We start from the raw sequence: 23,947 nt of genomic DNA on the forward strand, positions 1-23,947 counted from the left end.
TGTATGGACCCTACCATCAATACAGGTTTATAATTTAAAATGGATTTTAGACCTAATGGAACGAGCAACAAAGACCTCACGCGCCAGTTTTCTAGTTCCAAAATCCGCATCCATTCTTGCATTCTAATCTTCTTCGATGGGAATTTGAAAACGCTAACGTAGGAAGACTTGCTTGAAGCATAATTTGACTTGCAATTGGGTATCTACGAGAACACAACATTTGTGTGGCATGTTTATTTTTCAATTACTGAAATTAATTGCACAATTAATTGTCTTGTCAAAATGATTTTTGAATGAACCGCCTTTCTATGGAAGTGCCAATATTTTTGAAACTCAGGATGCTATGAAATGGACCACTAAGAAATTTGGCAACACAGCCAGTGTCCTGGCCTGTTAAAATAGAGACCGTCTTGACAAAACTGAAAAATTAGTCAAATCGAGTTCGCGCATAGCAAGCAACTTTGAAAGTAAAAGTCACTAGATTTGGCTTTAATACCAACAGAAAATCAGATTTTCATGGCTTGCTTAGATGCACATTTATATGAAATTGAGTATAATTTAAAATGGATTTTAGACCTAATGGAACGAGCAACAAAGACCTCACGCGCCAGTTTTTTGGTTCCAAAATCTGTATCCCTTCTTGCATTCTAATCTTCTTGGATGGGAATTTGAAAACGCTAATGTAGGAAGACTTGCTTGAAACATAATTTGACTTGCAATTGGGGAATTGGGTACGTAACATTTGTGTGGCATGTTTAGTTTTTCAATTACTGAAATTAATTGCACAATTAATTGTCTTGTCAAAATTATTTTTGAATGATCCGCCTTTCTATGGAAGTGCCAATATTTTTGAAACTCAGGATGCTATGGAATGGCCCACTAAGAAATTTGGCAACACAGCCAGTGTCCTGGCCTGTTATTAAAATAGAGACCGCCTTGCTAAAATTCATAAATATAAATCACACGACCTGCTGTATTATAACCTTCGATCATACCGGGTGATCAAGAAGGACTGTTTAAGTTGGCAGTACAATTAAGAAAATTTTTTAATTCGGTTATTTATAACACTGCAACCGGATATGTTTTGTTGGTTTATTTGACAAATATCTGATGTAGGTATAGCATTAACAACGACAAGCCATCAACAACCAAAAGTTACTCCTGTTATACGGTTTAAAATACAATTCAGTGTTACCAACTTAAACAGTCCTATTTGATCACCCCGTATATACTACGTGGATGCCTAATACCTTGTCTACCTCGTGTTCCAAAAAAAGCGACACAATGTGTACCGGAATGTTGCATTCTACGCAGGCGCATGTATTCACTCAATCACAATCACAGACTTACAGATGTCAATTGTCAAAGCGTTGGCCATTGATCATGCGCAGAGCGAACTTGTGCAAGTTGTGTAGCTATTTCTCTTAGACTTATGGGTTTGTGTCTATTTATCTATTTTCAATTTTTTGGAACATCAAATGTGTCTCACCGACTCGTTGCATTACGCATCCACGTAGTATATATGATCGAAGATTATAACCTGCCTGTTCAAAAGTGTAATTTGAGTGATCCCCGCAGAGCGCTAGCACAGAATAAAGAACAATGTTCTCTATTCTGTGGCGCTAGTGTACGGGCGCTTTTTGGGGATATTATTCATCTTAAGTTTTTGTCACCGAGAACTTTTTTTTTAAATGACATTTAAAATCAAAAATACAATTGTATTCAGTATTGTTTTAGAAAGAAAATATGAACTTACTGCACTCAATCTTAACTCTATAAAATCATTACTAAACATATTTTTCCGCATTTTTATTCTTTAGAAGCGCCCGTACTGTGACTACTGTGACGCCCTCATCGGCGAAAATTGGTTCTCTCTCGGAAACATTTTCGCAATGCTTTTTTAATGAAATGAACAGGCCGGTTATTATACAGCAGGTCGTGATAAATCATAATACATTCTAAAATCTAGCCGGTTAAGGAAGCACCGTCCACAAGCCAACAGATGGCGCATTTTTTCAAGAACCAAAAATATAAAAGGGAGTTTGCGTTCTATATAGTTTTATCTCTGGATTGGTGGTCGCGCATGGCAATTGCATGAGTCCATGTGCTTTTTGTTTTGGTTTGGTGTTCGTTCATTAATTATTACTTGTGTTGTGGGACAAATGAACTTGTAAGTTTTTCTTTTGCATGTATTGTTTATTCTGTTCATTATTGACTATATTTTTCATTATATCAGCCATAGTCGCTTGGATGTACTAGTTTGTTGGCTTACGGTTAAAATTTACTGATTGTGAATGTAAAGCGTGAGCACCATTTTTAGGTTATATTAACATTTTCCGTCTGCTGAACGTCTTCATTATTCATTTTGTTGTATTACAGAATGAACTGTGCCGATGTTGTGTGTGGTTTTTGAGACATTCAGGATTTGCAATTTTGATATCAACAAAATGAGACATCAGCTTCGGAAATCACTAAAGAACACCTGAAACAATTAGCAACTCACCACTGAATGGTAAGTTTCTAAGTATGTATTTATTAAATTGTGGCGTTCTCAGAATGTGATAAAAATGTTCAGGAAGTAGACACATATCTAATTATCGCAGGTCATTGTTGCAGTAAATACGGGGTGATCAAGAATGACTGAGTCTGTTGGTAACAATGAAATTTGGCAAATTTAAAATTTACCAACGAAGGTTCATTTTTGTAATAGTATAAACATAACCTGCATAACCAAGAATGTGTTTAATGTCATCTCAAGTTAAAAAATCCGGTCAGTGCGTGGTCAGTGCCAATTACTAGACAAAAATCACCAGTATTTTCAATTGTTTCATTGCCAACAGACTCAGTCATTGTTGATCACGCTGTATTGGAGCACATTGACACTAAGGCCCGTATTTATAGTCCAAACCTTTGATTTTATATAACTAGATTGGCCACCTAAATGGAAAACCGTATGCAAGAAATTTTACTTTTGGATGCCACTGATAGAGAGCGTAGCAATCAACGAAACAAATTTTTACAGTCGACCGAATGAATTTGTGAGCACTAATTAGAGTTGATGAATATTCAGGCGAGCGGTTCTTTCTTTGCAACTTTTCACAGAATCACAGACACAGCGTACGCTATCAACGGCCGAGTCAAGCCAAGTAGTGGAGCAAAATCGGACTGAAATTATGACTTCTAGTGATTCCAAGGTTTAACTAAATGAGACCGATACTATCTTGTAGAGGACATTTTGGGACATAAGGAATGGTCATCTACAACTTTTTTTAATAAGACCGAACTTTGAAAACGGCTTTTATACGTAGTTGAGATGTAATCCGAAACACTACGTTTCTCGTAACATTTAACGCTGTGTTAATTCAACTATTGAAGCTATAATTTTGATTTTTTGTATATTTATACTAAAAAGTACAGCGCTTCCAATAGTGAATTGGAAATTTCGCAAATATTGAGAGTTTTGAAAAAAAAAATACATTTAGATGAATCACTCTGCTGGGACCTATGTGAAATGTTGAAAATTTCGATACACATGCAGCGAGCCAAATGTAACTAAGATATCGGAAACGTTTTTAAAAAAAGAATTAATTCGGTGGCCTGTATACTTTCTGAGAAAATAATTATTTTTTATTCGACGAGTGAACGCGCGGCAGCTTCTGGCATGCAGAAATAACACGGCACGCGTATTTAGTCGTCTATATCAATATAGATAGAGAGTGTAGCCGTGTCAAAACAATAATTGTAAAGTTTTGAGTAGGTAATATTTTTGTATTTTTGCTAAAATTTACCTACTTTAAATGCTTTCTTCTTCGTTACCCTCATCCTCATATAAACAAGAAACATTGTTCTGACATTTTTTGCAAGAACAATCACTGCAGCATTTTAAGCCTTCCTTCATGCACATGTGTACAATTATTGTTTTTTTTTTAAGAAGCATAGATAAGCTATGGTAGATACTTTCACACCATTACCACAAAAGGTTGTGGTATTTGTTCCACCTTAGGAAATAATTAATCATAATCTTCAGAAGAACAAAGTACGGGGTCATTATAAATGATTGTCCCATCGCAGTTGGCGTTGGTGACGTAGTTGAATGTGCGGTAAGCTTTATAACATGAGTGAGACTAGCATCCCCGATAGGTAGTGCTGCTGGCGGTAGTGTAAATTTGTCTACACTAGTACTAGTACTAGTACACTATTGTCTAACGTTGCGAAGCTAGAGGCACATCCCAAATTTGTGTGGGTTTTCAACGCCAACTGCGATGGGATAATCATATCATATAATGATCCTGTATATAAGGTGCTGCTTTTTTTCGGTTCCGGTCTTTTATTAGGTTTGTCGTATTTTTCAATATTGTGAAATGATACTCCAATGTATCAGCCTTTAAAAGGAATATTCAATTACTTTAGGGATTTCATTATTTGGTGTTAAACTATCACATTTTTCTTGAACAAAGACCAAAGCGGTGGGTGGTATTTTTTTCGTCAATATAGTTTACTGAGGTCACTTAGTATAAGAGTTTCATGCTGTGATATTTAGCGTCACAAGCAAAGCAAAAAATTATTTCTCCACGACTATTAAAGAATGAATGCATTCTTGTTGAATATTCAACGAAAGAATGATATCAATTCCATATCCAGTGAGAGAAAATGCTAAAACCCACGGCTGTCGACCAATCCATTCCTGCATCCCTCGTATTTACATTCCCTCACCCGCAGATCGCCAATCAGATGCGTTTCTGAACAATAAGTCGCGCATCGCGTAGCAACCGCTAAATGAGGCACAATTTTAATTGTCAAATAGTAAAAGTCAAATTAAATTCAGTTCAACCTAATGACATTAGAAAACTGATAAACATTTTTTGCACGGACCAATTATGCCAAAATAATAAATGTATGTGCATGAAGGAAGGCTTAAAATGCTGCAGTGATTGTTCTTGCAAAAAATGTCACAACAATGTTTCTTGTTTAGGTATGTATGAGAATGAGGATGACGAAGAAAGTATTTAAAATAGGTACATTTTAGCAAAAATACAAAAAAATTACCTACTCAAAATTTTACAATTATTGTTTTTAGACGGCTACACTCTATCTACATCGATATAGACGACTAAATACGCGTGCCGGGTTATTTTTGCCTTCCAGGAGCCGCCGCGCATTTGCTCGTCGAATAAAAACATTATTTTCTCAAAAAGTATACGGGCTACTGACTTAATTCTTTTTTTAAAAACTTTTCCAATATCTCAGTTACATTTGACTCGCTGCATGTGTATCGAAATTTTCAACATTTCACATTGGTCCCAGCAGAGTGAAGTTTACGATGCGCATTTTTGATTAATCTAAATTTATTAATGATTTTTTTCAAAACTATCGATATTTGCGAAATTTCCGATTCACTATTGGAAGCGCTGTACTTTTTACTACAAATATGCAGAAAATCATAATTATAGCTTCAATAGTTGAATTAACACAGCGTTAAATGTTACGAGAAACGTAGTTTTTAGTACACATCAACTACGTATAAAGTCAAAGTTTTCAAAGTTCGGTCCTATTAAAAAAAGTTGCAGATGACCATTCCTTATGCCCCAAAATATCCTCTATATTATACAATATATAGATCTCATTTAGTTATACCTCGGTATCACCTACCCTCAGAATAAAAACCTTCCTTCATTTCGCTTTTATCTATTTTTAACAGTTGCCTCTATTTGCGGCCACTTTTCCATAAGCAACGGTATTCCATCGTGTAGAGAAAAAAGTTAGCTTTATTTTGATATAATTTATGAGGATAGGTTTTACGTAAATTACCAAGTTAGTATAATAGGGATTTTAAATATTACCAACAGCTTGTCAACCTGACAGTGCGGATGTCAAGTGAACGGATAATACATAGTAGTCATAGTTGCGTTTGTAGAAAAAATGTTGTGTGTTGCGAGCGCAAGTGTACTATTGGGACCACGGAAATTCGGGCAGACTTGAAATTTGACGATATAAGATGTGAAATAGGCTTTAGATGCTAGACTACTTAATAAACCTCATTTTAATATCTACTATTGTTGCATGTCATTTTGATAAATTGCATTCATCAATCCTGAAAAGTTGCAAGTGCTTAGATGTGATTTTCTGGAAACTAAACAGTCTTTTATTATTAAACTTTGGAAATTACAGTCGCGGACAAAAAAATAGGACAATATTTTTTCGCTAATGTAAGGCTCTATACTATTTCTATGGTTACTATTAAAATATTTATTTATTTATAAGCCAGGTTTACTTAACTCAATTTTAGTTAAATTTCGTAATAAGACTTGTCCCACTTTTTCTGTCCGTGACTGTAATAACTAAAATGTAAAATAATTGTGCATAACTGTTTATTTCGTCAAAATTAATTGTTATGACATTTATGACAATAAAGCTTAGACTACATTGGGTTTTTTTAAATGACATAAATAACTGCCCGAAATTCCATGCTCCCAATAGTACATTGTCAATCTCTCAATCAACATCAACAATGTATCACTTTGCGTTCTTAATACACAAAGAACTACATATTTCGTGTTAGTTTCCTGAGATACATAACGTGAAAAGTCAACAAACAAACAGTTACCATTGATACTCGGGAATTAATTTTATAATAATTTTTTAAACTAAAACAATGATTTAGTGATTACAGTATGAAATAAAACGCATTGCGTTATATGTCCAGTAATATTTTAAACAGTAACTCGTCGTCTCGTCTGTTCCCGTCGCGTTCTGGAAACATTTCGAATTTCGGTTCGATAGTGCGATACTCCGAACTCCGCGCTTTATTTAAGTTACGACAAGCTTACTCTGGCGACAGAAACGTAACGTATGTCTAACCGAATTCACACAGCGGCAATAGGCGCTCCCTCTGGTATCCGCATCCAAAAGTTTGCAGAAAACTGGTTCCATTGGTGGCCAATCTAGTAATATAAAATCAAAGTCCAAACTTAAGTTAGACTCAATCTTGAGACAGACTTGAGTGCCGATTTGTGTTTTATAAATAATACTTGAGCATTGATGAGCACTCAAGTTTGACTCAAGCCCAAGTTAGGGGTTAGGCAGACTCAAGTCTTGCTTACATGAGTTTAGAGGTCCAAAATTGTCTTTGTATTGTCTGACAGTTGCTGTTTTCCTGTTTTTCGTTTCGTTTCAATTACGAGTATATGGGTAGGCACTAATGTTCCGATTTGAATTTCAGATGTAAGCATTAAATACTTATTTATCGCAGGATGGAAGATTGTTATGAGTTATGACTTTAAAGAAGAAGTTCCAAATACAACGTATTTTGTATACAGGGTATTTCATGAGTGATAATGAACCTAACGGAATAAAAAATGCACCCCACAATATATTTTCAAAGAAAGCCGGACATTTTAATTTCAGTAGCCAGCTTTTTTCGGAAATGTAGTGTGGGTCTCATTTTTATTCCGTTAGGCTCATTATCACGCGTGAAATACCCTGTATGGGCCGTGCGTACTGTAGTACTCTCTGGTTAGCTATTGTACTGGGTGTTAATCCTTTCCTAAATACTATTTTTTCGTTCTACCGAAACTGTTTTTTTATTTTTTATTGCCTCTTCCATATCGTGTATGAGAGAAGCCAACAGAATTTTCTCCTTTAAACTGTACGGGATTTTCATTTTTCAAAAGAATTCAAAACAAGCTGTCACAAGGTGTATGGTATAACCATGGCAACTTGACTCAAACGAAACTGGAGTAAGACTCAAGTCTAACTTTTACGAGTTTAGCCGAAATAATGACTATAATATGCATCTAGACTTGAGCAAAACTCAGGACTTGAGTACAACTTACCCAAGTTGGACTTGAGTTGCCGACTATAAATACCGGCCTAAGTGAATTACTTGACATGTCAGTTGCAATTACATAGGTAATTTTAAGAAACCACCTACTCTGCATTTGTATAGTGTAAGATACCTCAAGTTTCATTTTAAAGAATCTAAAATATTTGCCCAACGAAAGGCAGGTATAAGTTTTAAATATGATCAGAAGCAATGTTAATTAAATCTAATTCTAATTACTTTTCATGGAAGGTGCAAACGCAGCACGCGTGCTTGACGAACGCAATATACAGTATGTCCCCGGATTGAGTTTACAAGAGGAAAAAAAAAATTATTTTTGATTTTACGTAAAAACTTCAGAGGAATAACATTTTTTGCTTCATCTGAAACCCCCATTTCCGTTATTAAAATCTCAGTATTGATACAGTGTATTCTTAAATTAACATTTTTTGTTAAAATTTGGACTTAGAATTAATTTTTATTTAACATAATTACATAAACATTTTTGTTTTATAATACAAAAATTTCCGATAATATTGCGGAATCTGGAAAAGTGCCCCGAATGCTTGCAGCGTTTCCACGTTGAATGGCAAGGGAAATCCTCTCGAAAAGGAATTTCTTTGATTTTGAATCGCCTGATTCCGCGATAAGTCGGTTTCCGATGACATTAATGAAATCGATGGCTTCTTTGCACCAAGGGCCTAAGGTTTCAAATGCTAAACCTTTAAACACGTAGTTTGACGAAATGATTGAACTATATTTGCTATGTTTGCGTTTGCAAGCCATTTCAGCGGCAGAACCTGAGACTTCAGATGATTTCAATACGTAACTGTCTGCAAGTGTATCTACAACAGTGACGTCCCAAACCAAAGGTTGACCTTTAATCTACGGTACTAAAGTCATCCCATCTGGGCGTTTTCCGTCATCCCGAGACAGTCCGTTTGGTTCTAAAGTTGAATTCACATGAATAGAAGTTAAAGACCGGTTGATAATGGAATTAATTTCAGTGTGTCTTGAAAATCTACCACTGCTTTTGAAACAGCTTAGACCGTGGGTGCCAATTTCGTCAACTTTCGCATTGCATTTGCAAATATGAGGTGTACAAAGATTACAACCCAATCTTAAACCAATACAAACTTGGAAGGAAGTGTTATCTAAAAGAGTACCAATATTAGGAGAAGGTATTGCATGTAACCAAGATCCTGATTCTCTGCATTGCAAAGCTTTAAAACGAGCCAAGTCTCTAGGGCCGGTATTTATAGTCGGCAACTCAAGTCCAACTTGGGTAAGTTGTACTCAAGTCCTGAGTTTTGCTCAAGTCTAGATCCGTATTATAGTCATTATTTCGGCTAAACTCGTAAAAGTGAGACTTGAGTCTTACTCCAGTTTCGTTTGAGTCGAGTTGCCATGGTTATACCATACACCTTGTGACAGCTTGTTTTGAATTCTTTTGCAAAATGAAAATCTCGTACAGTTTTAAGGAGAAAATTCTGTTGGCTTCTCTCATACACGATATGGAAGAGGCAATAGAAAATAAAAAAACAGATACAGTTTCGGTAGAACAAAAAAATAGTGTTTAGGAAAGGATTAACACCCAGTACAATAGCTAACCAGAGAGTACTACAGTACGCACGGCCCAGCAATTGAAAAAACTGTGAACCAATATACAATACAGGGTATTTCACGAGTGATAATGAGCCTAACGGATTAAAAATGAGACCCACACTACATTTTCGAAAAAAGTTGGCTACTGAAATTAAAATGTCCAGCTTTTTTTGAAAATATATTATGAGGTGCATTTTTTATTCCGTTAGGCTCATTATCACTCGTGAAATAATAGCCTGTATACAAAATACGTTGTTGACGTATATGTATTTGGAACTTCTTCTTCGTAAATAAAGTCATAATAATCTTCCATCCTGCGATAAATAGGTAAGTATTTAATGCTTACATCTAAAATTCAAATCTGAACATTAGTGCCTACCCATATAAGTGAAACGAAACGAAAAACAGGAAAACAGCAACTGTCAGACAGTACAGAGACAATTTTGAACCTCTAAACTCATGTAAGCAAGACTTGAGTCTGCCTAACCCCTAACTTGGGCTTGAGTCAAACTTGAGTGCTCATCAATGCTCAAGTATTGTTTATAAGACACAAATCGGAACTCAAGTCTGTCTCAAGATTGAGTCTAACTTAAGCTTCGACTATAAATACGGGCCTAAGTGAATTAAAGATTAAGTCATTGGCAATTATTCCTTTGATATTAATATTATCCCAATTCTTCTGAAATTGTGGAATTGTTGGTATTTCGTTCTCATTTGCTACACCCCAGACTGCTAAAGCTTCATCATAATGGTGAAAATTAAGCTCATTATCCTTTGAGTTTAGTAATAAAGAAACAAGCTTTTTAACCCCATTAATTGAAGATAGGAAAGCAGGGAGGCAAATATCGGAAATGCGACTAATTCCCAGACCACCAAATCTAATCGGTAAAGTGGACTGACGCCATTGTAAATCAGTTAAACGTAAATTAAGTATTCTCTCTAAACAAGACTTTAAAGAAGAATCAATTGAATTAACATAATTAGAAAATTTCCAAAATGGAGTTGTTCTTAATAAAAAATTAAATTTTGGTATGAAAAGACAGTTTTTGATTAAAGTATAAGCCACGTGTCTGTTAAGAAGTTCAGCTTTGTTTAAAAGATTTTCAACTGTAATTATAGTTTTTTCGACGGTGTTTTTGAAACCTTGGTCAAAGATTGGAGAGCCTAAAAGAGATAAACTGTCTCGGTCACAGATTTTAATGCCTGGTGCTAAATTTTGAAATTCCTTTATGACTTTTAAATCTGTGTCTCCAGAACAGCAAAAGATCTCGCATTTGTTAAAGTTTAATTCAAGGCCAATTTCCTGAGATAAATTTATAACTTTTTTAAAGTCGGATAAAACTACTTCTGGGTAATCAGCTAAGGTTCCATCATCTAAATACCATATATTCATTTGAGAATCCAAAGATAAAATAATTGGTTGAATCGCAAGACTAAAAATCATGGGACCGCAGGGATCTCCTTGCTGGGCTCCAACAGAAGAAGAAATTAAATGATTACCGAAAAATAAAGTTGAAGGATTTCGATAGCATTTATAAAGATAAGGGTACAGAAGTGGGGTATGACATTGCACTTCTTTCAGAATACAATCCCGTTCGACTGAGTTAAAGGCATTTTTGAAATCTAATTTAAGAAGAACTTTGCCACGGTTTTGATCGTTATTAACAAAGGTTCGTGTGGTATGAATTGCTGCTTCGCATCCTAGTTTAGTTGCAACTCCAAGTTGGTGTGGAGATAAATACGAATTTACAATATTTCGACTTTGAAAACAGGCTAGCTTTGAGGTCAATCTTCGCAAACAGTTTCCGATAGCGATCGGTCTAAGTCCTCCATCTTTCTTGTTAAGGGCACATAAAGACGCACCATACAATAAATGGCAGATTTCTGAAGGAAGTTGCCCAGATAATAAAAAATTGCACAGTTTGGTTAACGCTCTTAGTGCCTTCTGACCTGCTTCACCCGCTGACAAAGATATGATATCTTTCAAGTATTGTGGTCTCATGCCATCTAAACCTGGTGAAGAACCGGCAGGAAATGAATTTATAGCTTCTCGAACGTTTTGCTCATTGACTATTAAACTAATGTCTCCTGGTTTGAAAGGGTCTGGGAAAAAAAGTTCGCGAGATGGTCAAGGATGTTTTTTTTTAAGTTCTTCAGCAACATCTTCGTTGAATGAAGCTAATGAGTCATCCGAGGACAATAATTTAACAGCTCCTCTTATATCAAAATCGGCTACTTTTGCTTCTACTTTCTTAGCTAATGATAAATTTGTACGTTTCTTAGAACCAGTTCGTATTTGAGGTTCTTCAAAATTAGAAAGATTTTCTTTTATATGCTTATTCAACGACTTATCAGATTTCTCTGCTACATTGAAAGCTCTATACGAAAAAAGCAAAAGATTCTCAAAGGATGATAATGATTTGGTCGAAACACAGTTATTAATAATGGAACTTAATTTATCTGCAGCTAAATGTCTACAAGCTTTTGGAATTCGTCTAATAGTTGGTAACTGAAGTTTCAAATTAATTAGCAATTTTGTTATTGAATCGGTTGAAGAATAAGTAGAAGAAGTTGATAGATTATTATCGACATGATACTTATCTACGTGAATTTTCAATCTGTTGTTATCCTTAAATGATTTTCCAGGACACAGAGTACAACATAATCGTTGAGATCCATCAGGTTGACTATCTTCTAATCCGGATTGTTTCTCAAAATCCATGGAAGTAGGTGATTCACACAAAAAAGATTGTCCCATTGGTCCATGGATTCTTGTTTTATGAATTTTAAGACCCTTTTCATTTTTAAAGTTCCTGTTGCACTCTTCACATTGAAAAACTAATTTATCTTCATAAATTGTATTGTGACATTTCTTGACATTTCCGAATTTTTCGTCAAGATTTATATTAACGTTTGAAGGACCTGCGTCGGTTAAATCCTTATCACTAATTTTCCAGTGAGTAGTTCGTAAACGAAATCTTGAGTCTTGAGGATATTTAAATTCAAAAAAACTATCATTTTCGTCAAGAGAAATATTAGATGATGTTGACATAGGCATGGCATACTTTTTTATTTTATAAATTTTATTACAATTTGCCTGGTTTTTTGACAAACAACTTATTACTGTTTCAAAATGTTGTCTTTAGAACAAAGAATTTATTTAATCCAATGTTGGACCGGTTTTTGTCACATAATTACAAAATTTAATGAAAAATTTCCCAACAGTTATGTATCAGGCATGGGTGTTCAGAAGCTTAAACTTCGATAAAGGGTTGAATTATGTACAGAAAACGGCGCATAGTTAATAGAATAGTTTTACATTCAATTAGGTATTAATTGATTTAAAAAAAAAGGAAAATATTTTTTCTGCATTTTCTTTGATTTTAATGTTAAGTCTTCCTCTGTGTTGAAAGAGACTTTTTAATAACAGAAATGGGGGTTTCAGATGAAGTAAAAAATGTTATTCCTCTGAAGTTTTTGCGTAAAATCAAAAATAAACATTTTTTCCCTCTTGTAAACTCAATCCGGGGACATACTGTATAACAACCTTTTCTGACAACTCTATGCATGGCATGAGAGTGACATGTGCCATGACACACTTGGAAGCTGCAAACTTTCGTGTCATACATCAACTCAAAGCATTTTGCTAACTGTTCTCCTTCTGGAATAGTGATTTGTGTTTTATTATATAAGGGTTTACAATTAGCCACACATTGTAGTAAAGATTCATCATTAATATTATTTGAATGAGGATTTAAATTGTTTTGCCATTTTAACTTCTTCAGACATGGTTGTAAAACTATGGATAGTGTTGAAACGTGATTTAAGTGATTTAAGGACGACCATGAAAAAAATGTTTTTCTATTTATAACAACGTACAAACTACAAAGAAGCAATATTTAACTAAAATTAATTAATTAAAATTACGTTTCGAGCCACTTCTTGAATATGGACTGGTGTATTTATTACAATAAATGTTTCAGGAAAATGACAAAAACAAAACAAATTAATTAAATTTAATAAATGTCAGGAAACAAGAGCGATGTTGATTTTAAAATTTAAATGTTTAAATGTAAGTGTTGCCAACACAAAAAAAAGTCCCTAATACCAATTAGTAAAACAAGTGCTTTAACTTCCATTTAACAAAAATCCGCAGAAGTCGGCACGAAAAATTTTCTGTATCACACGTCCAGAAACTGTTTTGCGAGAATTCGTACTTACAATACTCGTCTATAGACTCGTATTGCAAACCGTACTCATGCTCGCAAACATGCAGTTTCTGGCCTTGTGATACAAATAACTATTGTTTCAAATATGCTTTTATTTTAAGAGAAATAAACATGAAATTTAACCTGATATAAAATCTATAATTACTAAAGCTACGTATACACCAGACACTCAAATGTCGACGCTCGTGTCTAGATTTAGTCTACGATGTGTTCACACTACTTATAGTGTGTTTTTTTTAAGAACGAAGTAGTTGGCAGCACCATCGACCGCCCCATTTACACAATACAATTCTTAGAATTGTGTAAAATTGGTTGCCTATAGTAGAGGGGTAATTTTAAAAACGAAGAAAATTTCAATGTTATTTGTTTTTCGGCATTTTATTATAAATTATTGTCTACAAATTCAATTAAGAACAAGAACAACATTCGATGAATCTTACGTTTACTTGAAAATAAAACAAGAACATAAAAAAGGACTCTTAAATTTTCTTGTGGAATACAAACATAGTAAACTAAACAACAACCTAATCCTTTGTTACAAATGCAGTGAAAACTTGCATTCATTAGAAGTGGTCGAAGATAATAATCCACAACTTATTCAGTGGAAAAATACACCATCAAGTTGAATTACCTACGTAATGATCATGAAAAGAAGGGAGTTAGGCGCATATAATCGTTTGCTATCAGAACTGAGAATGCAGGATGCAGAATATTACCGGAACTTTTTGAGAATGTCTGATTGAGTGTTGTCGCATGTCATTCCTCCCATCATAAATAATAAGGAATTGAAAAAATCCCAATTTGAAGTGAACACCACATCATCGGCTCCCTCTCCAGATTTTTTTTTTTTTTAATTTTTCGCACTTCATTATTCATTTGCGTGCGCAGGTTATGCAACTTTCTAGTAATTTCAACGTGGGGTACTTGGAAATGTTCTGCAAATTTTCCAACCGCAGCATTTTTCTTTGTTCGATCCCGGTAGAGTGGACTTGAGGTATCCCATAATTAAGGACTTCCTTCCAACATTTCAATTAATGATTTTGTTTTTTCTTTGGTCCAAACAACGGACTGAGCCATTCCGCTTTAGTAATTATATACGTAGTGTGTGTAGGAATAAATTTCCAGCTTGCTGGTACAGCTAGATCGTGTCTCGACACGTTGAAAGAACACTGTTCACACCATGGTCTATTACATTGCGAGAGCAGTGTCGCGACACCGATGTATGTGCTGTATTACGCATTCACGATCTTTTTGGGACTGAGTTGGCTATGATTTTTTCTTTTCATGTTGGACTAACTGACTCAGTGATGCAATGGATGGAATTTTTTTTTCTGTCAGTGTCTGTTCGACATTTTCTTGCCACCGCATTGCCAGATTTATTATTTTAATATTCGTAAGAAACTAAATGATTTAGGTATTAAGTGTGTAAAAATAATTTAAATCTCCGTCAAAGGAACAGTCAAAATTGCCAAAATAATTTCATTACGATAAACAATTTCTATTAAACGATTTAATTTAATTCAAAAAGGACAGACCAGATTTAAGAGATCCGGCAACAATGTACCTGTTCAGAAAATATAACCCTAAACTGAAAGCAACCTAACCTAACACAAAAAGTGTCAATTTCCTTTAGGGAATTTAGTTATCACCGATGTACTGCCAACAAAATCACCAGATGATCATAGCCAACTCGGTCCCAAAAAGATCGTGAATGCCTTATACATACACCGACATTCACTCTATAGACCACCTCTAGACACGAGTGCTGTCCGTGTCCGTTCAACAGAGTGTCCGTTCAATGGAGATGACTTTCTTAACAAACCTATACGAATTAAAACGGTGCCCAAAGAACTGTCCGTTCCATAGAGCTGTCCGTTCATAGGAGCTGTCCGTTAAGGGAGCTTTTACTGTACATGGTGTATTTTTAAAATGTGCCGAAATTTTACCTACGAGGTTGTAGGACAACGTAGAAAACTAAAAGCAATCTAAAAAAATTGTAGCTCAAAAAATATGTCATTTTATTTTTTGACAGAATGTTTTAAATATTTTTTCCGAGTTCTACATGAAGCCAGTAGCTCGTAATTAAAATTTGTGCACGCATTTCAAAAACACCCTGTATATTTAGGTGTTTATTTCATTATAGATATATTTAAAACAATATTATTGGAATTTTAATTGCAATGCTGCACTGACATGCCTTTTTTTTGGCGTTTAGCAGCGTGAGTCAATACCGCATTTGCCAGCTTTATATTAGACTCGGCCAATATTCTAAGGCACTCTTCATGCTTTGCTGCGACACCTGTTAAATCAGTTTGGGGATTATGGCGTTTTTTCCCCTTTTCTTGAGTTCTGTTTGTGTTTGTTGGCATTCAACACCCAACATGTTAATGTCCACCCCCAATGTAGACTCCTCCTCATGGATATCGAAGGTGCAAGGCTGTGATAGCAATATAATATTGTAACTTTTATGCTGAATTCAATTATATCAACTTACCAAATCGGAAATATCCAATTCTGGAGCAGCAGGTTCACCTGACGATCCAAAACCTGCTTCCACTACTTCAGGACACCCTGAAATTACAGTCTGGGACATGAGCCCTAACAATTTTTCTTCAAGAGGACCAAGTGCAGATCCTGTACCAGTAGCTTCAAGGTGTTTAGCCCTGGCTTTCCTACTAACATTGACCTTAAAATCATTTGAAGTCTGGAATAATAATCAGGTGATTTCAAAATAATAATAATGCGAAATGTATCTATTACCTCTTTCCATTGTTAACTTTTTTTTTTGACACCTTTAAATTGGTTGAGCTTCTCCGCAAACTCTTGCCATTTTTCATTGTACCGCTGGAGCTGCGTCGGAATTGCGGCTCTTCCTTCCACTAAATATACATTATTCTGTAAATAATTCACCAAAAATTCTTTTTGCTGTTTTCTCATCCGCACTCTCCACATTTTTATAAGTACTGCTACGTTATTAAATACTCTCTCTTCCTGGAGTAAAATTGAAGTTCCCGACTTACTCTGGGGAAAATTTAAAATAACGCTTTTTGTGACTGATTGTCTCCTAAGTCCGGCACACACACACACACACCAACGTCTCGAGAGCAAGTCGGTTACAGAAAACAAGTGATGAAATACAAGCACGGTGGTATACCAGGTGTTAGACAGAAACACGGATATAAGTTAGAAAGTTTAATACTCGACCACCGGTAGGTGAAATTCAAAAAAATGTAAAACGCAGAAGGCGCTTAAATCCCTAATTGAAACTTACAAAAAGTGCCGGTTCTACCAGGCAATACTTAAGTAAAAAAAATGATTATGTTATTATGTTCTTTATTTCATTTTTCATTTTTTTGTATTAATATTTTATTTCAATTTTATATAATTTGAAAAATATAGGCAAAAACTGTGTAGCTTTGGCGAAACCTGGCCAGTATAGCAATAAAAAACCTAAGGAAATGTCAAAAACGCGTTATTGTTTTTTAAATATGGCATAGCCAAACTATACCTCATTTTCCCTATCGTTCGTATTTTTCAAATAACTCGAAAAAAGTGGAAAGGCGAAAAAAAATGGCAGATGTCGATCCTCAGTATACATATACATCGATACTTGAATTTGAGTGTAGTATGGGTCACTAGTCTTTAGTTGTAGTACATCATTTTCATCAAAAATGAGATACGGGACAAATGATGCTTTATTTTTCCAGTCGACAATATTCGTGTTTTCGCAGCTGTAAGGGCATTTGATTTCTAGAAGTTCAAAATTTTCACCGTTCTAAATAATTCCATCGGGCCTGCATGCCAAATAAGGTTGCATTGGGGAAATGATAAGGCCAACTTCATGAACGGTACAGTCCTGCAATTTTTCGAAAGCTGCTCTGGCCACGAACAGTGTTTTTTTCCTTTACGAATCGTTGCGCTAGAGTTTTAAAATTGTTCAATCTTGTTTTGATTGTATGCGCTTTGGAACTGCAAGTTATTCGTAGCTGCCGCTGCTTGAACCACACTGACGTTTGCGATTGACCACATGAATTAAAAGCAACTTCCATCCATTCCTCTGCATCCACCTCAACTTCTTTGTATGGATTTGAATATTTTTCTGGACATTTTCATTTTTTCGTATTTATAAACAAGATTATCCACGTGAGAAGCATTGTATGCGTGATACATTGTTCTGTTCGAATTCATTTGAAAGAAAAACAATTTTTGCAATAAATCTTTCTTTATTTTGTCTTGATTTTCTTTTTGCATTAATCTGTCCAACACATTCAATGTTTGCTTTAAGAATTTGGATGAACGGAGAATTTTCAGAAAAATTATCATCACACATATTTTCGACGTCTTTGAGGGTAAATATTTCGTCGTGTCTTCATTGAGTTACAGACGTGTTGTTCACATTTTTTATAAGACTTTTTGCGTGAAATTTAAGTCTGTATCCTGCTGAACAAATGTCGTCTAACAGTCCACACTCAGTCATTGTGGAGAGCATACTAGCTTCTGCAGTATTAGGTGTGTCTCTTTGCTTCTTACAAAAGTAATTAGAACAGTTGTGATAATCTCCAAAAACATGTCGGGGGCCGTTTGCAATGTCGTTCTTAAGTTCTGACACTTGGACATCTTCTGGCACGTCTTCTTTTATATAATGCATTATTGCACATGTGACCGCAACTCTTAAACGGAAAATGTTGACTTGCAAAGATTTTCTAGCACAGACGGGTACCAGATTACCCTTGGAACTGAATCTTTTGTTTGAAAGATCTCGTAATTTTGCGCAATAGTTCTTGCACTTAATTTTTTTAACTGTAATGTTGCCGTAAGGTCTGCACTCCAGAAGTTTTGTGTGGACACTACTGTCGCCGTCAGCAATAAGAAATTTATACCGAAGTTCATGTAATTGCATGCTCAGTTTAAATCCTTCGACGATGAAATTGCTTTCCATACTGGTGGAAGTACCTTCCCAATTTTTAAAGCAAGTGTGAACTTTTTCAGGACCATATCTGGCGCAAACCACGCAGTATTTATTTTTAACGCCCAGAAGAGAATTTTTTTCGTGTGGGACCCTATTATACAAGCTACCCCAGAATGTGCATCATAGTTTGTTTTGTATGATCTTTTACACCATGTCCCGTCTGGAACAAAAATGATTTCTGGAACACCGTCTTGTCCAACGTGTCCATTTTCAGTAGCATAGGCAACTTCATCTTTACCAGGTTGAAGCATTGTTTCTAAAGCGGACTCCTGGAATTTCTCAAAATATTCGTTTTCTAAATTTTTGTATCTCCGAACTCCAAGGGGTGGAATGTTGATATTGCTAAAAAATTCTGTCATTTGAGCAGCTCCTATGCCGATTCCGATAGTAGCGGCGACCGCTGCACCATTGATGTTTATGGCCTTTAATTTAGGATCTTCAGTGTGAACAGCATGGGTCACATTACATCCAATAGCTTCATTTGCACTATTAGAAGTCGAGGGTTGAGGTTGTTGATCTTGATGTCCTAGAGCTTTTGGAACAAAAGCCTTTTTTAGTGTGTCAAATTTGATAACTTTTTTTGCTGGTTGAATATTTTCATCGTGAAGACTGAGCTAACGTCAGGTTGGAACTGCTTAAGCTATGTAAATATTCCTCGTGTTGTTCCTTGTTTTTTTCTTTTTTGGAAGAGGAGACCGGTAAGAAATATCGCTCTGCAATTTTAAGGCATGTATAAACATTGAACAAATAGTTTTAAAAACATATCAAAATGTTGTGATAATCTGTTTTATCTCCTTGATCTTGTTCATTCTCATTTGCCACTTCAACAGCAACTGGCTACAATTTTAATTACATTACACTTTTCCAATAATATAATTAAAGCAGTAATAAACTTACCAAATCTTTCGGTGGAGCAATTATTTCTATTCCTAGACCAGCTTCCCCTATTTCTGGAATCCCGGCTATTACAACAGGCGTCAGTAACGCCAATAACCGTTCCTTCAACGGTAACAGGTCTTGCTGGCTTCTAGGTCCTTCTCCCGTTTTTGTGGCATTTAAGTGCCTTAACCTGGCTTTCTTCTTCACGGCACTTTTGAAGTCACTTAATGTCTAAAAATAGTTACATACATTTAACAGTCATAATGAGGAGCTCTTTTTGTTTTTTCGTCATCCTTGCAGATCGAGACATTTTACTTCTTCTTACTTGGATGGAAACAAACTGAAATCCTTAATACAAAATAACTATCTCATCTATCTCAAATAAACTAAACGTTACAAATCGGCACGTTTTGACCGTAAAAACTGTTTTACATTTTACAGCCCAGGCCTACAGAAATTTTCCCAGATGTGGCAGATGTCTGCATAACACATTTCATAACAAAATTCTTTAGATGATTTGTAAATACTTATCTGTTTGTTAATCACATTCTATTAAATGATCACTAGGGCCCGGATTTTAGTCAATTAAAAAGTCGGAAATAGGTGCCTAAAATAGTCCCTTAAACTGCTGCAAATAGTCCCTTAAAAACTGAAAATAAGCCATATTAGGTCCTTAAAGTTGTGGTTAATTAAATTAAAAAATGGGTTTTTAAAGTTTTAAGTACACCCAACAAGATACTTACTAATTATTCTTTATTAATTAATATAGGTGTCACTTGACTACCTTTCCATTTGAAAAAAAAAAAGTTGTGGGTGGTTGCGCACTTTGGGGAGCAGATATGCAAAAACCATGTGCGTCAAAATGTGGACAGGGAAAAATAAAAATCGACCTGTTTCGGGATTTTTTACAAAAATTGCCTATTTCCAAGTTATGAATTTTATTCCAGTTAAAGTTTCCACCCTGTATACTCGTATTTACATTGCATACAATATATTGCTCTAAATTTTCTATTCTAAAACATTGTCTGTTATCCACCAAAATTGACTTATATTTTGAGAAACTTCTTTCTACCTTGCAAGAGGTAATGGGCGCAAATTTGTAATTAATTTCTTCCATTTTGGTTTCATGTTCAGGCACATCTTCACCTCTAAAAATTCTTGCCAATTCTGGAAGAAATTTGTATCCAAGATTTTTTTCAGTAACATCTTCAAGTTTTTTTAATGCTACTGCCGCTACAGGGCCTGGAGATTTTTTAAGAGAGGTAAAGACGTTTTCAATAATTTTGATAGAATCGGTTAAAGGTAACCCATTTTTTTTCAACTGTGTAATACTTTCGCAGATTATTTTAAAATTACTGCGAACATAAATTAATTGTTTTTTTTATTCCGGTTTTGTTCATTATAGACTGTGCTTTTTGAACAGCAACAGCAGAACTTCCATCCACTGTAATCTTTTTTCGCGTAAACTAACTTTTTTTTTTCGGCATGTTTACTTAAACAGGTTCCCTTCATGTTCAAAATGAAGGTCCTTTGTCAACAAGTTGTTTCTTTTACCCATAAATAAATGGGGTACATCGTAGAATGGAACCACTTCTTCTTCATTAACTAGGAATCCAAAATATCAAAATATCCTGCTCTTAGACATTCTTGATTTGTGGCCTTCATTATAGTTATTTATAGCTGGCATTCTGTGATAACTTCTTGAATCAAGTTTTTTAAATTTTACAGCTTTAATAGGCCCATGACTGAAGCAAAAAGAAAAGGGTTGTTTGAACTGCCGATAAATTCCTTTTATAAAAAAACACATTAGCGTAATTAATACGCGATGTTCTAGGGTTTCCAAAATCTGCTACCCCTTTTATGTACTCTTCAATTTACACACAAACTCGTCAAATAAACTACTATTAATGCAAATCTCAATGTGTGCACCGTTTTCATTGAGACAGTCAAAAATGTTTACCTAAGTTTGAGTATGCTTTGGAAAAAATGTATTCCTATTTCTTTTCCACTTTCATCTAGAACTTTTTTAATTTCTGGAAATTCTTTGTCGGCCAAAAGAATGTCACATTTTTCTAAATAATCGACCAATCTTGATTCTACTGTTAATTGAGAATGATTTTTCCTTCCACCGGTGATCTTAGGTTTAAATGAAATAAAGCCTCCTAACTATGAGCACCTTTACGGTGAAACCCTCTTTATAATGTGAGTACCACAACACACGATTATCAACAGTTGATGGCACTTCTATTCAAAACTTGGTGCAATCAATAATTATCCGAGTGTTACTGCAATTTGGATGAAAGCATTGTTGCTTGCACAATATTGTTGTTGGGCCAAAAAACTAAATTAGATGTTGCAGAAACTAATTCTTCCAGATAAGTATAAAATATTCTTGACACTGTGTTCTGTGTACACCAAACTAAACACTTAAAAGTAAAAATGTCACACCAAGTTTCATTTTCATTAAAAAAATAAGAAGTCTATCTTCTTTGGCAACAGTATGTTTGCGATTTTCTATGATTCTTGTTAATAAAAATCGGAAGTTGTTGAGGGTAACAACAGCAAGATCTATAAGTTGTTCGTCTTCATTAATTGATGGAAACCCAGCAAAATATTTATTTTTAATCTTTTGAGCAGTATTACATCTTTGGTGGTTCATTACTTTGTAATTTTTAATAACATTTGAACTACTTGCTTCTTTTATTTGAACTTCAACATCACATGTTTGTTTGGCATAAATACATACCTATATCTATTGCAAATAAATGTGTTTCCTGAATTTTCATCATTCGAAAAAAAATCAACTTGACATCACTTAATTTTTTCAACGCGTCTACTTCAAGGAGGTCGAGACGAAGTATAATATAAAAAAAAAACGTCCAATATTCGTGCGCGGTCACTTTCCAGGTATTCGGCCTGTTTTTAATACAGTACAATTTTTTCACCATGCATTATACATTATTTGGCTGCGAAGAAAGATTATGGTCAATTTTGCCCTCTGTTACCCTGAGGTCCATAATTTAAGATCAAGATCTTGTTCGATTTTTACTATTTTCATATTTAGCGAATACTGACTGGACCAATTGGTTATACATAGTTGAAAACCATTTGCAAGAAATGTGATCGAGACAGCCTTTCATGAAGTGTATTTTCGTCTTTCATGAAGTTCATCACTTTATTCCATTTTTCTAAAGTGCTGGGAATGCAAATCAAACCAGCTTCTATTCTTATCTAACCATTGTTTCGTAAAATAAGAGGCAAACATTTTTTGGCCTGACCATTTCTCCAGAAATGATCTTTTTGTAGAGATGGGTAGCAAATAGTTTTTGTGTCTTCTTAATTATTATTATTATTATTATTATTATTATTATTTAGTTAAGCTTGCCAACAGGTAATGACCTAATTACAGGCAAGCTATCATTAGTTAGGCAGTAAGTGGAATGAGTAGCAGCATGATACTACTCTCCCATTAGGAATCACACTTACTGCCAGCTTACATATATTCTTGCTATATTAAGAGGCATATGTCAGGACAGACCTAAGTTCAGAGGGTCTTGTAAAGAATATGTCGATTTTATTGGAGTCAGCTTTGGTTGAACAGCTGTTAACCATCTGGTATAACGGTGACATTAGTAGAACATTTGTCCTCGCAGATCTTAGTTCAAAAACTTCACATCTTCTACAATTAAAAGCAGGAACCTTAATAAGAAGCTTTGACAAAAGGTAGGGGCATTCAACAGAAAAGCTGAGGACATTCTAAAAGGGTTTCCTGCTGAAGTCCCCTAGGTGGGTATTGACCAGTTTCATTAAATACTAAAAATTTAGCAAAATGTCTTTGAATCTTCTCCAAGGCCCAGGTGTGTTTATTGTATATTGGTGACCAAACAATACCAGCATACTCCAATTTGCATCGCACGTAAGCCTTATAAAGCGATACAATTGCCTCAGCACTATGGAATAATCTCCTGTTACGAAGAACAAAACCCAGAGATTTGTAGGCAGCAGATGTCACATATTCAATATGATTGCGAAAAGTGAGACCACAATCGAAGACAACTCCAAGATCCCTGAGTTCAGTAGCACGCAGTATCTTTACCCCACCTATCCAGTAGTCACATATAATTTTGTCTAACTTCCTTGAGAAAGTCAACACATAGCACTTCTTAGTATTGATTAGCTGATCATTGTCATTGCACCATTTTTGAATGATGTCAAGATCTTTCTGCAACCTAGAACAATCATTAAGTGTCGAAACTGTACGATAAATCTTCAAATCGTCAGCATACATTTGAAAATTTTCATTTAATAAAGAGGTCAGATCATTGATAAATATATTAAAAAACAGGGGTCCAAGGACAGAACCCTGAGGAACCCCTGAAGTTTGAGAGAAAGATTCAGATCTGAAGCCTCTATATTGAACAAACTGAACCCTTTCCCGAAGATATG

The 23,947-nt window shown here is 34.9% G+C and overlaps 1 long non-coding RNA gene across 1 annotated transcript in view; it reads left to right on the forward strand.

Moving 5' to 3' along the window:
* Positions 1 to 2,093: 2,093 nt before the first annotated feature.
* The window catches only part of LOC138127986 (uncharacterized), a 44,314-nt gene continuing 22,460 nt past the window's right edge, over positions 2,094 to 23,947 (forward strand). Inside the window, exons 1-2 of the long non-coding RNA XR_011158483.1 lie at positions 2,094 to 2,170; positions 2,380 to 2,512. This is a non-coding gene — a long non-coding RNA (uncharacterized lncRNA). The remainder of the gene's footprint in view (positions 2,171 to 2,379; positions 2,513 to 23,947) is intronic.

The sequence above is a fragment of the Tenebrio molitor genome, chromosome 4 (assembly GCF_963966145.1).
Source record: "Tenebrio molitor chromosome 4, icTenMoli1.1, whole genome shotgun sequence".
NCBI classification, from domain to species: domain Eukaryota; kingdom Metazoa; phylum Arthropoda; class Insecta; order Coleoptera; family Tenebrionidae; genus Tenebrio; species Tenebrio molitor.